The sequence below is a fragment of the Mirounga angustirostris genome, unplaced genomic scaffold (genome assembly GCF_029215605.1).
Source record: "Mirounga angustirostris isolate CCGP_5_RB_7025 unplaced genomic scaffold, mMirAng1.0.hap1 SCAF_10, whole genome shotgun sequence".
NCBI classification, from domain to species: Eukaryota; Metazoa; Chordata; class Mammalia; order Carnivora; family Phocidae; genus Mirounga; species Mirounga angustirostris.
This window is the reverse complement of record NW_026991718.1, coordinates 33,223,271-33,237,389: the sequence shown is the minus strand read 5'-3', so window position 1 is coordinate 33,237,389 and position 14,119 is coordinate 33,223,271.

Genomic DNA, 14,119 nt, shown 5'->3' with positions numbered 1-14,119 from the left:
GTGGGCCATCTGTATGTCTTTGGAGAAACGTCTATTCATATCTTCTGCTCATTTTTTTAATTGGATTATTTCTGATGTTGAGTTTTACACTTTCTTTTTTTTAAGATTTTTTTATTTATTTGAGAGAGAGCGAACACGAGTGGGTGGAGGGCAAAGGGAGAGGGAGAAGCAGATATCCTGCTGAGCAGGGAGCCCGATGCAGGGCTCCATCCCAGGACCCCAAAATCATGACCTGAGCCAAAGGTAGACACTTAGCCAACTGAGCCACTCAGGTACCCCAAGTTGTATACATTCTTTATATATTTTGGATATTGACCCCTTATCAGATATATCCTTTGCAAATATCTTCTCCCATTCAGTAGAATGTCTTTTTGTTTAGTTGATAGTTTCCTTTGCTGTGCAGAAGCTTTTTATTTTGATGTAATCCAATAGTTTGTTTTTGCTTTTGCTCCCTTGCCTTAGGAGACATATCTGGAAAAATGTTGCTATGGCCAATGTCAGAGGAAGTACTGCCTGTGTTATTTTCTAGTATTTTTATGGTTTCAGGTCTCACCTTTAGGTCTTTATTCCATTTTGAGTTTGTTTTTGTGTATGGTGTTAGAAAGTGGTCCAGTTTTCCCAGCACCATTTATTGAAAAGACTCTTTTCCCCATTGTATATTCTTGCCTCCTTTGTCATAGATCAATTGGCCATAAAAATGGGGGTTTATTTCTGGGTTCTCTGTTCTTTTGAAATATATGTCTATTTTTGTGCCAGTATTATACTGTTATGATTACTACGGCTTTGTAGTGTATCTTGAAATCTGGAACTGTGATACTTTCAGTTTTGTTTTCTTTCTCAGGATTGCTTTGGCTATTCCGGATCGTCTGTGGTTCTATAAAAATTTTAGTATTATTCTAGTTTTGTGGAAAATACTGTTGGTATTTCAAAAAGAATTTTATTGAAATTGTAGATTGCTTTGTGTCATATGGACGTTTTGACAGTATTAATTTTTTCACTTCATAAGCATGGAATATCTTCCCATTTGTTTGTGTCATCTTCAGTTTCTTTCATTAGTGTTTTATAGTTTTCAGAGTATACATCTTTCATCTCTTTGGTTAAACTTATTCTTTTTACTACAATTGTAAATGGTATTGTTTTTTTTCAATTTTTCTTTCTGTGACTTCATAGTGTATAGAAACACTACCAATTTCTGGCTATTAATTTTGTATCCTGCCACCTTTCTGAATTCCTTTAGTCTAGTTATTTTTTGGTGGAATCCTTAGGATTTTCTATGTATAGTATCATGTCATCTGGGAATAGTGACAGTTTAATGTCTTTACCAATATGGATGCCTTTTATTTCTTTCACTTGTGTGATTGCTGTGGCTAGGACTCTTAGTACTATCTTGAATAAAAGTGGTAAGAGTGGACATCCTTTTTTGGTTCTTGACCTCAGAGAGAAGGTTCTTAGTTTTTTACCATTGAAGATGATGTTAGCTGTGGGTTTTTCATATGTGGGCTTTAGTATGTTGAGGTGTGTTCCCTCTTATCTCATTTTGTTGAGAGTTTTTATCACAAATGATGTTGAATCTTGTCAAATGCTTTATCTCCATCTTTTGAGATGATCATATGATTTTCATCCTCCATTTTGTTGATATGATATATGACCTTGATTGATTTGTGAATATTGAACCGTTTCTTGCATCCTGGGAATAAATTCCACCCGATTGTGGTGAATGTCTTTTTAATGTATTATATGTAGTTTGCTAATATTTTGTTGAGGATTTTTATATCTATATTCATCAGGAATATTGGCATGTAGTTTTTTTTGTTTGTTTGTTTTTGTGTCTTTGGTTTTGGTATCAGGATAATGCTGGCCTTATTTAATGTTTTTGGAAGCTTTCCTTCCTCTTCTGTTTTTTAGAATAGATTGAAGAGAATAGGTTTTAACTCTTTTTTCAATGTCTGGTGAAATTCACTTGTGAATTCATCTGGTCCTAGACTTATACATTTTGCTTTTTTTGATTATCAGTTCAATTTCATTACCTACAATTGGTCTGTTCAGATTTTCTATTTCTTCCTGTTTCAATTTTGGAAGATTGTGTGTTTCTAGGAATCATCCAGTTCTTCCAGATTATCTAGTTTGTTGGCATAGAATTTTTTTAGTATTCTCTTATATTCTTTTGTATTTCTGTGTTATCAGTTATTACTTCTCTCTCATTTCTGATTTTGTTTATTTGGGTCTTTTCTCTTTTTTTCCTGATGAGTCTGGCTAAGGGTTTGTCATTTTTGTTTTTTCAAAGAACTAGCTTTTGTTTTCATTGATTTAAAAAATTTTTTTTAAATCTCTGTGTCATTTATTAATTTTTTAAAAGATTTTTATTTATTTGAGAGAGAGAGAGCACAAGCAGGGGAAGTGGCAGAGGGAAAGGGAGAAGCAGACTCCCTGCTGAGCAGGGAGCCCAATGTGGGGCTTGATCCCAGGACTTCTGGATCATGACCTGAGCCAAAGGCAGATGCTTAACTAACTGAGCCACCTGGATGCCCCTCTATGCCATTTATTTTTGCTCTGATCTTTATTGTTTCCTTTCTTCTACTCATCTTGGGTTTTGTTTCTTCTTCTTCTTCTAGTTTCTTCAGGTGTAAAGTTAGATTGTTTGAGTTTTTTCTTATTTCTTGAGATAGGCCTGTGTCGCTATGTACCTCCCTCTTAGAACTGCTTTTGCTGTATCCCAGGAAATTTGGTAACATTGCGTTTTCATTTGTCTCCATGAACTTTTTGATTTCTTCTTTGATGCTTCATTGACCCATTGGTTGTTTAATATCATGTTGTTTAGTCTTCACATTTTTGTGTTTCTTCCAGTTTTTTTCTTGTGATTTTTTTCTAGTTTAATACTGCTGTTTTTGGAAAAGATGCATGGTATGCTTTCAATCTCCTTAAATTTATTGAGGCTTGTTTTATTTCCCAATATGCATTCTATACTGGAAAACGTTCCATGTATACTTGAAAAGAATGTATATGTTGTTGTTTTTGTATGGAATGTTCTGTATATATCCGTTATGTCCATTCGGTCCAATGTGTCATTCAAAGACATTGTTTCCTTATTGATTTTCTGTCTGGATGATCTATCTATTAATGTAAGTGGAGTGTTAAATTCCCCTATATTATTGTATTACCATCAGTTTCTCTCTTTATATCCATTAATATTTGCTTTATGTATTTAGGTGCTCCAGTGTTGGGTGTGTAGATATACAGTTGTTATATCCTCTGGTTGGATTGATTCCTTTATCATTATGTAATGCCTTTCTTTGTCTTTTGTGACAGTCTTGTTTTATAGCCTATTTTGTTTGGTATAAGCTTTGCTACCCTGGCTTTTTTTTTTTTTTTCATTTCCATTTGCATGGTGAATATTTATCTGTCCCTTCACTTCCAGTCTGAATGCATTTTTATGTCTGAAGTAAGTCTCATGTAGGCAGCATATAGATGAGTCTTGTTTTTTATCCATTCTACTACTCTGTGTCTTTTGATTGGAGCATTTAGGCCATTTACATTTGAACTAATTATTGATAGTTATGTACTTAGTACCTTTTAAAAATTTGTTTTTTGTTTGTTTTTGTAGCTCTTCTTTGTTCCTTTCTTCCTCTCTTGCTTTTTTTAAAATTTGTGATCAATGAGTATGTGTGGTGTTTTGTTTAACTTTATTTCTCTTTATTTTTTGTGTGTCTATCATAGGTTTTGGGTTTGTGGTTACCATGAGGTTCATATATAACATAGTAATTAGCAGTCCATATTAATTTGATGGTCATTTAAGTTTAAACACATTTAAAATAAAACAAAAAAAGGAAAAATCTTCTTTTTCTTTTTCCCCTTTTTTACTCTCTTCACACTTTATGTATATATTGTCATATTTTACATCTTTTTATTGATATTTTTATGTCTAATTGTGGTCATTTCTTTTCCACATAAAAAAAGTGCCTTTAAAGTTTCTTGTAAGGCTGGTTTAGTGGTGATAAATTCCTTTATCTTTTGTTTTTCTGGGAAATTTTATTGCTCCTTCAAATGTGAATGATAACCTTGCTGGGTAGAGTATTCTTGGTTGTAGGTTGTTTTCTTTCAGCACTGAATATATCATGCCCCTCCCTACTGGCTTACAGTTTTTTTCTGAAAAATCAACTGATATCCTTGTAGATTTTCCCTTCTGGTAACTTTTTGTTCCTCTCTTGCTACTTTTAAGATTTTCTCTTTCTCTTTATCCTTTGACATTTTAATTATTATGTGTCATGGTGTGGATCTTTTTGGGCTCATCTTGTTTGGAACACTCTTTGTTTCTTAGTCTTGGATGTCTATTTCTCTTCCTGGGTTAGGAACATTTTCAGTTATTATTTCTTCAAATACATATTCTACACCTTTCTCTCTGTCTTCTTCTTTGGGACCTGTACTGCAAATGTTTGTTTGCTGGATGTTGTCTAAGATCTCTTTATCCTCATTTTCAAAAATTCTTTTTTCTATTTGCTGTTCAGCTTGTGTGCTTTCCATTACCCTGTCTTCCAGATTGCTGATTCATTCTTCTGTGTCCTCTAATCTACTGTTGATTCTCTCTAGAGTGTTTTTTACTTCAATTATTGTATTCTTCAACCCTGATTGGTTCTTTTCAATATTTTCTCTCTCCTTATTGAAGGTCTCACTGAGTTCTCCCATTCCTTTCTTCAACCTAGTGAGTGTCTTTACAATCATTACTTTAAATTCTTTATTAGGCATATTGCTTATCTCTGTTTTACTTAGTTCTTTTTCTTGTTCTTTCTTTTGGAGCATATTTCTTTTTCTCTCCATTTGCTTGACTTTCTGTGTTTGCTCCTAGGTTAGGTGAAATGGCTACTTCTCTCATAGTTGAAGGAGTAGTCTTGTGTATGGTGTCCCCAAAGCAGACTGTGTGCTTGGGGACTTCTGCTGGCTGGCTGGAGCTGTGGCTATATATGCTAGTAACCCTTTTTAACCAAGGTTTTAAAGAAAGAATAAAGAAAAAATAGTAATAAAATTTAAAAAGCAAAAAACCCAGAAAATAATAAAAGAAAGGAAAAATTTTTTTAAAAAAGAGAAAAGAAGAAAAAAGGAAGAGGAAAGAAAAAAGGAGATAAAGAAGAGAATAAAGAACAAAACCAAAAAGATAAAAACAAAAACAAGACAAACCTTAAATAATAAAATAATAAAATAAAGTAATAAAAATTGCAAAGAAAGAAAGAAAACACAAAACCACAACTTGTTTTCTGTGTCCCAGCACCATAGTGCGGCTGCTATGGTCTGTGGACCTTGGGCTTGCTGAGGTTGCAAGCTCACTGTGTGCTGGACCCTGCTCCAGTCTGGGCTTTTAAAGTGGAGAGGGAAGGAATGTTCTCACAGTTCCTCATCCCTTTTATACCATGGCTTTTTTCCTGTGCTCTTGAGCAACTAGGGCTGGTGTGGGCTTGAGGGTCCTGGGCTTGCTGAGGTCAGAAGCTCCCTGTGAGAACTGGATCCACCTGTTATGGCCTGTCCCACGATGGGACCCTTCAGTTATGGCACCTGAACTTGCCCCTTATGGCATCCAGACCCTGCGCAGGTCTGGGCTTTTAATGTGGAGGAAGGAAGAGGGTTCCTATTGCTCTTTGGTCCTTTTAAACTGTGGCTTCTTTTTCTGTGCCCCAGCACAATTAGGGCTGGTATGGGCTTATGGACCCTGGGCTTGCTGAAGCCATGAACTCACTGAGATGACCAACCTGTCCATTATGGTGTTTGAACCTTCTCTGTTCCAGGCTTTTAAGATGGGGTAGGGACGTAAACCATGTGTTTCTCTAGTCCCTCTGACCTGGAGAGGTTTTCTGCAGCTCCTCTGCCACTTGGTGGAGTTCTATTGTTGTCTGTTTTATATGCTAAACCATGGTTTGTTTGTTTTTTTTCCTGTGCTCAAGGACAGAAGAATATGTTTCTAGTCCATCAGTCCTATCCTTTCCCACTGCCATTTGCAGCACTGGCCGCGGGGCTTCCCTTTGCCTCTGTGTCTTCATCTCTCTTGCTGTTCTCTCTTTGGTTGTTCAGTAGCAGTTCAGTCAGCCCTCAGTTGTTCTTCAGGAGGAATTGTTCTATTAATGAGTGTAATTTAGTGTGTTCATGGAAGAGGTGAGTTCAGAGTCCTCTACCAGCCATCTTGAACCAGAACTAAATAAAAATTTAATATTTGGTCATCAAAATATTTTATATCCTTAATAATTTTTTGTTTACTTATCATAAGGAAAGAATCTCCTACTATATTAGCAAATTTACTTACAATGTATTCCTGAATTCTATCAATTCTTTCTGTACATGCTTCTTTACATATAATAACAAATTTATGTGCAGTGTATTTCTGAATTTTATCAAGCTTTTTTTGCATATTTCTTTAATATTTATATACAGGTTTATTATTACTATTTTTCTCTGATCAAATAAAATTTTTCATTATATAATGGCTTTCTTCATTCTTACTAATGGTTTTAAGTTTAATCTTATATTAATACAGCTGTCTTAGCTTTGTTATAGTTAGAATTTAATCAATGTATACTTCCATCTTACTTTTAATCTCATTCTGTCTTTAATTTATACATTTATTTCATAAATAACATCAGCCCATTGAAGAGTTCATTTTTCATTGTTTCTTTTGAAATGTTTTCTCTTGTTCTAATTACTTTTTTTGAAAAGTCTTCTGTTATTCTGGTTACTTTTTACTATTTTGGAGATCTGTTTTACTCTGTTTTCTTTTAAGATTTTGTCATTTTCTTTGGTGATTTGTAATTTTACCACAAAATATTTAGGTGTAGTGCTTTTGTTTTTGCTTTTTGCATGTCTGCTTATATACATTATGCTTATTTTATTTATAAATCCAGCTTTTATGACAACTGTCAACTATTACATGCTTGAATATCTTCTCTCCTTTATTCTATTTTTTTCCTGATGAGGCTAGGATTAAACATATGTTATATATTATTGTTTTATCCTTTATGTCTCTTACTTTCTCTTTCACATATTTCATTTTATTTCCTCCCTGTGCTGTATTCTACATAATTATTTGGCCTCAGGACAATGTTCACTAAATCTGTCTTTAGCTATGTCTAATCTGTTGTATAACTGGTTCATTCAGGTTTTTTTTTAAATTCAAAAATTATATTTTTCAGTTCTAAATGTCCATTTTTCATATATTCCTGACATTAATGTTTTTTTATGGCCCATTCACTTATTATCCCATATTTTTTCTTTAAATATTTTGTCTATTTTATCTTATATTTTATATTTGATAATTCAAACAGTCTTTGGAGATCTAAATCTCGTTTGTAGTAACTTTTTATTTTTTAAACAACCAAAAGAGATCCAAGACCATTTAATTTGGGCTCACAAACCTTACAGGCAGCTGTTGTATTCACATCAACTTGTTTGTCTTATGAGGATACAAGGAGCAATGTTATTCTCATCTGTTTCTTTCATTTGGGACAGAAAAAATTAAAGTGACTTAACCCAGGACAGTTTATAAGTCATAGCAAAAGAGAGAAATAAACATGGACTCCATGTTCAGTACTTTCATAAACCACAAGTTGAATGGCCACATATATCCATAAATTATAGTCCTTTCTTGTCTCAGTTACATTAGAAGTGGGGAGGGGGAGTGGAAGGAATCTGTACTCTCAAACACCAATTGAACGAAGAGAGTGAACTACCTTATTGAACTTATCTTATTCATGCTATAAGATAGAAGTCTGTGAATCTTCTAGATTACTTAACCTTTGGTGTGTTTGTTCAGAATTTTCTTCTTCCTCTTTTTTAAATGTATTTAGAATTATAGTATACTTTAAACTGTTATTTTATCTTGATTTTCCTTTGATTAATTAAACATAATAATTAAGTTTATATATTTTATTTTACATGTCACTGTATAAAACTTGATTTCTGTGTATAATTACAATTTTAGAATACAAGGTTGAAGAGTATGAGGACAAATATAAAGCCTTGAGCTTCTTATTTATGAAATCCATTAATGAAATCATTTTGGCTCATTTATATCAGAACAATTGAGCTAATCACAACTTTATGACTGGGAAGTTAGGAATTTTTTCATTCACAGATGACTTGGAAAGTCAATAAGCCTATAAGAGATGAATTACTTTATGGTCACAGTCATATTTCCTATATACAACCTATGGCTTTTTATCTTTCTTGAGTGCCCTGTTAAGAATAACTGAAGCAGTGGTGCATAAAAGATCTTGACTTGTAATCTCAGAGACTGAGAGAGTATTCAAGAATTTAGTTGGACTATATCATCATCTTTATTCACTTATTTATTTTAAAAGATTTTATTTATTTGAGAGAGAGTTTGCACACCAGAGAGCGGGGGAGGGGAGGGCAGAGGCAGAGGGAGAAGCAGGCTCCCCACTGAGCAGGGAGGCCAAGGCGGGCTCCATCCCAATCAGGACCTGAGCCAAAGGCAGAAACTTAATTGACTGAGCCACCCAGGCACCCCATCGTCATCTTTATTAAATGATAGTTTTCAACATGGCAATTAGCAGAATCCTTTAAGATAGCAGGTAACTTTACAATATTTTTTCCTATGTGAAAAATTGTCCCCATATCTTCCTTAAAAAAAAAAACAAACCTAAATTTCAGTTAAAGGAATAATTATATAAATCTGTTGTTATGGGTTTCTGCTGTATTTGTTTATTCCACTAGGTATATTCCTGATGTCTCATTGTTTTTGTTGTCCGGAGTTCACATTCCTGTTTTCAACAAATGAAGACTTATGTGGTTCCATTAAACCTGACCTTTCTAGGGAAACACAATTTAGAAGAAGGATGTATTTACTATTTTTGTCATCTTCATAGAAGACTCTCTTTATTACTCATTAAAAACAACAGTAAATTTCCAAGTGTTGTATACACTATTAGTACCAAAGTTTTTTGTAACTGTTCTTATAGACAACTACAAATAACAACGCCCTAAGGGGGACCTATCATTTTTTTACTCATGATCAATCGATGTGTATTGCACAGATGTAATAACATTTATTAAGCTGTATTTTAGATGGAGGACAGAGGGTGAGGGTATCAATATCCAGGTTCACAGAGTCCCTTAGTTTTCCATTTATGAATATCAGCTCAAACTCTTTTGTGCATATACTGTAAGAGTACTGCAAAAATATATTGAATATGGGGGAAAAAACCCACCAACAATCTGGGCTACATATGGAAGGTAAACAGGACACAAAAACAAAAGAATAGGACTGTGATTATTGGAACAGTGATTAATTTTGGAACAGTGATTAATTTTTTTCCTTTTAAAAACATTTTCAGTGTTTCCTCTGAAATTAGGGAAACAATATGCTTCTTCACCGTGTTGTGTTTTTCTGTTTGAGTCCCAGGAACAAATGACCAGTGCAGTCTTCTTTTTCATTTCTGCCCAAATCATGAACTTCCATTAAATGTGGCTCATTGCTTGCTCCTCATTATCAGGATTCATTATGAGGAATCATTACAGCTTCAACCTCCTTCCTTGAAGAGACTTTTTTTTAACTTCCTGAGATAAATCAAATCTACCTGCATTGTCTGTCTCTGCCAGGCTAGCTTATGTTTCTAGGATGTCCAGATATTCTGCAATCAAGGAGACTATTTCCTGCAGAAAAAGAGAAAGTGATGAAATTTTATTCACACATTTGGGCTACCTTTTTAATGCAGATCTATAATCTATAGTATCATCTTTAATGGCTTTCCTGAAGTAATATGTGAAGTCATTAAGTGACAGAATAAGAGTAGGGCAAATCTCAAGGAGTTTTTAAGGGTAAATGTAAAAATGGCAAAGAAATATGGATAATTGAATAAATAAACAGCAGGCATAGCTCTTTGGGTATGATGGCCTCTTCATATAACTTATAGGAATGCAGTAGAATATATCACTAAGGCCGTATGTGAACATAATATACAGAAACTACTAATTGATTCCATGAGATTATCTTCCTTAACTATGAACTTTTGTTCTGCTGGTGAATGCTATTTAGGGCTATTTCTAGGACTGGTTTTTATAGGACATTAAAATATATATAAAATGTCTGAATACCTTTTTTCATCCTCAGTAAATTCAGGTGTTTCTTTTAATCCTGAGTGCACAGTATGTGTAGATTCATAGATCATCTCGTTTCATAGAAAATCTTACTTGAATCGCTCTTTTTAGGCATACTTTATAATTGGGTTTAGTTATCAGAGATGCATGGAAAGACATATCAGGATAAGCTAAATATTTTAACCTCACTGATTGTGCATGATCATAAATCAGGAGGGGTGTTTAATAAATTCAGAGACAAATTCAAGGAAGTATTGATGACTGCTAACATTGTTTAAGTTTCTTCAAGGCTGGTTTTAATCTTTTCAGGTGGAAAGGCTTACATACACATTTGCATTTTAGGGTAGTAACTGTATTCCAAAAGCAAATTTAATTTACACAGTCAAGGGGAGATAGTGGGAAAGGGAAATGGTAATAGAAAGAATGGAAAATGCATATGTCTGATGGTTATTTAATAATACCCTTAAACATAAAGTTTTTGGGGCTTCTGAAAGAAGAAACAGATTTCTGCTTATGCACCATCTCTAAGAGCACATTGTCAGATCTCCATACAGCATCATAAAGTCTTATTAAATAATTGTTGCATTGATAAATTTCACCAGCATGTTGACTGTTCTAATTTCAATTTCAGTGGATACCATTATATTCCCAGCAGTTAAAAGTAGATCAGAAAAACTGACAGCCTCTCATAGGTTCTACTAAATGCCACTGAGAGCAGTTAGTATTTTAAAAAGCTCTTTCTCTACCAAAAGGACTCTTCAGCATTAGATATGCTGGCAGGATAATAGTAGGCTTTATTACCATCAACACAAGACTGTCAGTATATAAGCAGAATCTTAGATGCTATTCCTATACATAAATACACTGTTAGCTTTTTTAAGCAGTGTGATTCACTGCCTCATGTACAAATAGCAAGGGCATCCAACGTGAGAAACCAACTGTCCGCCATTTACCAAACTTCATTCATTTTGTTGGAAACAGTACCAGCTTTCAAACTGCTAAAAATACCCTGTGACTAACTTAATAAAAGACAGTGCTCCCTTCCGGAATCTCAGTTCCAAGAGCGAGTCAAAGGGAGAGTAAATGTTCTATTTAAACTATGTTTCAAAGGCACCAACGGTGAAGTTCACACGTATAGTTGAAAGAAGTGACTAGTGCATTGTATCATTTGTCATAAAGGACATAGCTTTCAAAATTAAAAGCTTGTTTAAAAGAATTATGATAAAGGCTTACTGCCAGTAGGAAATGCCAATAAGCAAACAAAATTAATGCACATGGTAGAGCCAGGACAGAATTGTCTCCCTGGAACATAACTTCATCATATAAGAAAATCTGATTGTTTCAATAAGCAATCATCTTTTTTTAATGTTCCATTTGTTTTTATTTGTTTCAATAAGCAGTCATCTTTCCATGTTCTTTATGCCCATGCAGAAACTGAATGTAGTTTCATTTTCACACCAGTTTCATCCTTTTAACATATAATATTTAGAGTTTTGGCCTGAAGCATCCAGATATAATTCTTTTTCTGGATTTTCTGGATATCTCTGTATGCAGAACGCCTGGGTCAAGGGCAGGGTTATCCCTATTTTTCTAGGAAATATCTTGTATATTTCAAAATGTAAATTTATACCAAACTGACTGTTGTTTCTGTTCTTTTTTCTTTTTTATATTATGGTATAGTATACATGGTATAAAATTCAATATTTTAACCATTCTGAAGTTTACAATTAAGAAGCATCAAATACATTTACAGTGTTGTGCAATCATCACTGTCCATCTCTAGAACTTTTTCATCATTGCATATTGAATTCTGTACCCATTGAGCAAAAACTCTTCACTATCCCCTCGCCCCAATCCCTGACAACCACAATCTTACTTTCTGTCTCTATGAATTTTAACTACTCTAGGTGCCTCATAAAGTGGAATTATACCATATTTATCTTTTTGTGACTGACTTATTTCACTCAGCATAATGGCTTCAAGGTTCATCCATGTTGTAGCATGTGTCAGAATTTCATTCCTTTTTAAGGTTGAACAATATTCCATTGTATTTGTATATTATTTACCCATTTATCTGTTGATGGACATTTGGGTTGTTTTCACCTTTGACTGCTGTGAATAATGCTGCTATAAAGTCTGAGTAGTTTATTTTATTCCTCTCATCTTAGTCATACTTTCTGCATTATATTTATTTATGTTGATAATATATTTTCTGTGGTGAATTATAAGCTCCTTGAGGACAGAGTCCTTGCTGGTCTTATATTTATAATCCGATAGCAGACAGCATAATTTTTAGCCATAATAAGTGTTAAATGATACCAGTTGGATCACTAAATGCATCTCAGATAAATTCTAGAGTTTGTTGATAGCTGTCACCATCATTAAAAACAGGGACAGAAAAATAGCACTTTTAACAGTGATTGATAATTTGCTCTGCTCTTTTCTTGAGTCTCTAGTTTCCTTTTAAGGAGGCTCAGAATAAATAGGGAAAAGGGACCCCTCTAGGCTATACAGATTAGTGTGATAAAGTACATTACTAAACCACTGAAACTAGTACAAAAATTATATAAATGTTATCAGTGTGAATCTGAAAGATATAACATTTAAGTTTCAGCCCGGTTCAATGAGTTGATTAACAGCTTTCTTTGTGATTATGATATAAAATCTCAGTAGATGACAGACCCTATTTGCCAATCTTGTAGTGCAGCCTTGCAGGTGAATTAAATATCTAACTAGCCTGCCAATAGCTATTTATTTATTGATTGATTGATTGATTTGCTAGTAAAATTTTCACCACATTACTTACCTGTATAACATGACTTTAGAAATATTCTTTAGCAAGATTATGCATTAAGTGTTTCTGAATTTAGAGAAAGAGATAGAATTTAAAATATAATAACAATATAACCTACTGAGTACTTGCTCTGACCCAGATGCTGTACCAGGTACTAGCATTAATTATTTGATCATTACAGCTCTGTTAGGTTTCTGCTTTTATATCCCCTGATATATATTCTGAGGAGCAGAGAAGCCACTTAATTTGTCAGTAAGTTTGGCCAAGAATTGAATCCAAGAATTGAATTGAGTTTGGACACTCAAATTCCATCTCCTTTTTATTATTAAACATTTTCTTTGTAATTAATCTATTCATGTATTTTTCAAAGTTTGTTTACTTTTTTCCCCCAACTGTATGATTTTTCTTTTTTTCCAAAATCTGTATCTCTGACCTGGATCTTGTATCTACACCCCTAACCTAAATCTGATTTCAGTCATTTTAATTTCCTGTCTCTTTGCCATAGATTGCAGATTAGTTTCCACTCATTGATCCAGATTATTGACTTCTGACTTCATTCCCTGTAGATATTATACCTGCTAACATTTTATTTATATGCAATTAAGTCTAAGGTTTTGGCTTCTTTTATTGCTTATCACTTTATTTGTGCTACCCCTATATCTTTCCCCATTTAAATTCTTTCCAGTGTAAGTATAGGTCTTCATTAAAGTAGCCAGGTGGAAATAAAATATTAAATATCATTCTATTTAAATGAGTCACACATTTTAGAGCAAGAGTATAATGAAATTAATCTATGACACATTTAAGCACCTTAATGCTTAAACTAACCTAGTTTCCTCCTAGTTTTGAGCAGAAGAAATCTGTCATAAGTCAGTCAGAAGCTTTTCTGTAGACTGTGAGATTCAGGTTCTTGTTTTTGAGAATTTAAGGGCAGATTGCTCTCAGAGCTCTTTAAAGTTCTAATATAACACAAGTCAATAGCCAGCTTACAAATAATCAGGAAAGGGCTCTGCTTGCTTTTCAAAATTTGCCATTTTTAATTCTTTTCCCTTTTTTCTTGTGGCTAATCAGAAGTTTTAGAAAGAACATCATGGCATTCTTTTTGTTTTTAAAATATTGACCTTCAGGCCAAAGTACTCCTTTTTTTATTGAAGTATAATTAACATAGTCGTCTGTTAGTTTCCGGAGTACAACATAATGATTCAACAGTTCTATACTTTACTCATTGCTCAC